Genomic DNA, 3,989 nt, shown 5'->3' with positions numbered 1-3,989 from the left:
AATTGAGAAAAGTTAAGATCATAGATTTTCACCATGAAAAATAGTGTTATGGACTCGGTGGTTATAAAAATAGCTTTCCGTAGGTATACATATGTACATAAAGACACAAATGGTCTAGGTTTGCTGGGAAGCTGTGATTCCACATTCTCTTGACACCTTTTTCCCTCAATTACAGACACTATTCACTGCATATCCTTGGAGATTTTGCATAGCACTTCCATTCTTTCCTGTTTTATCAAATCTATGGAAATTTGTTCTTGAAAGCACATATATTTCCAAGAGGGTATCTGCAGCAAAACTATCTTGACAGAGGGCTCCTCTTGACTGAAAGCCTTAGCCAGAAGCTGGAGACAACCCAGATATCCCATGGCAGAAAAATAGATGCAGAAAACGTGGCTCCTTTACACAATGGAATACTACTCAGCTATTAAGAACGGAGACATCATGAATTTTGTAGACATTGGATGTAACTAGAAAATATCATCCTGAATGAGGCAATTCAGGTCCAAAAGGACATCCACAGTATGTTCTCACTAATACGAGGATAGTAGACAAAGAAAAAAAAAGTACAGAATGACTGTACTGGCTAGTTTTGTGTGTCAACTTTCACAGAGAAAGGAGCCTCAGTTGTGGAAATGCCTTCATGAGACCCAGCTGTAAGGCATTTTCTTAATTAGTGATCAAGGTGGGAGGACCCAGCCCACTGTGGGTGGTGCTGTCCCTGGGCTAATGGTCTTGGGTTCTATAAGAAAGCAGGCTGAGCAAGCCAGGGAAAGCAAGCCAGTAAGAAACATCCCTCCATGGCCTCTGCATCAGCTCCTGCTTCCTGGCCTGCTTGAGTTCCAGTCCTAACTTCCTTTGGTGATGAACAGCAGTGTGGAAGTGTAAGCTGAATTAGCCCTTTCCTCCCCAACTTGCTTCTTGGTCATGATGTTTGTGCAGAAATAGAAACTCTGACTAAGACAATGCCCAAAATACAGTCTGCAGAACTTACAAAGGTCAACAGGCTGAGGATGCCTTGATCCCACTTGGGAGAGAGAAGAAAGCAACCACAAAGGGGGGAGGGAGGGAGGGACAGGAAAGGGAAAGGGGATGGGACTTGGGGGAGAGGGGAACATGGTCTGGTATTGGGTGGGGAGGGAAGGACTGAAGCCTAAGGACCAACAGAAAGAATGGAAACAGGTGACCTCTGGAAGAAGGAGGTTGGATGGACCCTCTAGAATGTCCAAGAGACCTGGGAAGTGAGAGACCCTCAGGACTCAAAAGGGAGGACCCTAGATGAAATGCCCTACAGTGGGAAGAGGGAACTTGTAGAGCCCACCTCCAGCAGAAAGACAGGGCATCAAGTGAGGGATGGGGTTGCTATCCCACAGCCTTGCCCATATTTCTTCCTGTCTGAAAGAAATGCAGGGATGGAAATGGAGAAGAGCCGGAGGAAAAGAGGGTCCAGCGACAGGCCCAAAGTGGGATCCTGCTCAAGGGGAGGTCCTAAGACCTGGTACCATTACTGAGGCTATGGGGCATTCACAAAAAGGGACCTACCAGGACCGCCTTCCAAAAGACCTAACAAGCAGTTGAAAGAGTAAGATGCAGATATGTGCACCCAACCAATGAACAGAAGCTGCTGACCCCTGTGGTTGAATTAGAAAAATCTGGAGGAAGCTGAGGAGTAGGGCAACCCTGTAGGAGGACCAGCAGTCTCAATTAACTTGGATCCCTGAGATCTCTCAGACACTGGGTTAACAACCAGGCAGCATACACCAGCTGAGATGAGGCCCCCAACACATATGCAGAGGACTCCCAGGTCTGGGTTCAGTCAGAGAAGATGCACCTAACCCTCAAGAGACTGGAGGCCCCAGGAAGTTTAGAGGTCTGGTGGGGCAGGTGGGGTGGGGGACATCCTTGTGGAGACCCAGGCGTGGGGTGGGGAGGCAGTATGGGATGTGGAACTGTCGGGGGGGGGGGGGGCAGAGAGTGGACCAGGAGAGCAATAAAATCTGGAGTGTAAAAATAAATAAAGAAAGAAAAAAATGCAAAGTTTATCAAAATACAATACAGTCAAGTCTCCAGTATTGGTATTTGTATATATTGCCTTAAAGACCAAGAATTTAATTATGTTACAAAGCATGTTTGAATTCTGAGATTTTGTATGATAACTGTTTAAATGGCCAAAATAGTAGTAACTTACAGTATTTTCTTTTACATTTAAATGTATAGATACATTTTTATATTAATGGCACAATACATGTTATATGCAACATTAGTTGTAGTAAATCCCTTGTTTTGTGTTTGATTATTTCCGATTAGTGAGACAATGCTATTTACTACTGTCCCAAGGTTAAAGTTTGCAAAAGTGACTCTAGAGGTAGTTCCCTTCGTCATTATATACACCGGAGTAGTCACAGAGTCATACAGAGAAGAGATAGGCACATGCTGGATATGCAATTCTTGAATGAATACCCAGAATTGTTTCCTTGCAGTTTATCTGGACTCGTTTTACGAAATTCTTTCAGCACAGTTTAGGGGTGTTTTGATGAATGTTCGTTTGTAATTCCAGTTAGATAAATGTAAATTAGTTTGGGGATTGGGATATTTTCCCATGTGCAAAGTATTTGGACACAGATTTGCATATTCAGCACCCATGTCAGGTTTGGAGACCCATGGCTTTAACCTTAGCATAGGGTAAGTAGGATTCCTGGAACACTTGAAAACCAGAGCTCTAGGTTCAGTGAGAGACTCTGCCTCAAAGAATAAGGTGGAGAATGATGAAGAAAGCCACCCAATATCAACCTCTGTCCCCTGCTCATCTGTACAATAGTGCACAACCACATACACATGTGCACACACATGTATACACTACACACATGAACACTCACTCATACAACACTACACATGGACACTCATGCATTCATACAACAGTTTTAAGGGGGGATAAGAATAGTTTCATTTTTCAAATTATATTTACATACCAAAGGGAATGTTTTTAGTTAGCCTCTGGGTTATAGATGCGTAACAAGAAAGTTTTTAGGTTTGGTAGAACAGAGGCAGCCAGGTAGCATGACTTTTCAAAGTGGCACAGGGATGGCAGCTAGATGTTTAAATCCAAGACTTCCTGCCCTAAGACAAGGTGTTGTCGGGAAGCAGCCATGAGTTGGGAACTAAAGCACAGCGTTCTATGGGAGTAGATCATGTGACAGGGACTGAGCAGAAGGAGGCTGGAGGAGGTACTTCCTAAACTCGCTTCCTATTCTGCTAATTAATTGAGAATGTGGCAGCACTATCAGCTGGAAATCACCTGAATTTATGGATAGCCCTGTTGCTGGGCTTTGATAGTTATTCTCCATAGGTCCATGTGTTTGGGGCTTGGTCCTCAGATTGGTGCAGTTGGGAGGTAATGAAACATTTGAGAGGTAAAGCATAGTATGAGACGTGCCCTGAAAGGGGACAGTGGGACCTCAGCCCCTACCTCTTTATCTTTAATTTTCAGCTCTTGGCATATTCTGCTACATGCTTCTGCTATTATGTACTGCTTTGCCAGAGACTCTTGGGATAAGGCCAACTTAAGCTTGGATTTGAGCTCAAAACCATGAGCCCAATTAAACCGTTCTCTTGATAAGCTAATTGCTTTGAGCTGTTTCATGATAGTGATATGAAACTCGTTAATGCACTATGAAGAGAAGAAACTTCCAAGAAATACTACTGGCTGCTATATAAACAGAGGTAAGTTCCTGTTGCAGCCACTGAAAGCTGGAGTTGAACCAGCCAGTATGTCACTGGGATACCCACACATCACATTCGTTGCATCACTAATCACAACATCTAAGTAATGGAGCCAAACTTGGTGTCCAACAGCAGAGGAATGGGTAAAGAAAATGTGTTATATATGCAAAATACAAGTTTTCAACCACAAAGAAGGTTATTTTTGCCATTTTGGGAAGATGCATATAGCATATAGTTTCAGTGAAAAAATATGTTCTCTCACATACATA

Source organism: Rattus norvegicus, chromosome 6, assembly GCF_021556685.1.
Source record: "Rattus norvegicus strain SHRSP/BbbUtx chromosome 6, alternate assembly SHRSP_T2T, whole genome shotgun sequence".
Taxonomy (NCBI): Eukaryota; Metazoa; Chordata; class Mammalia; order Rodentia; family Muridae; genus Rattus; species Rattus norvegicus.
The sequence above is the reverse complement of the archived record's forward strand: the minus strand, read 5'-3'. Positions refer to the sequence as shown.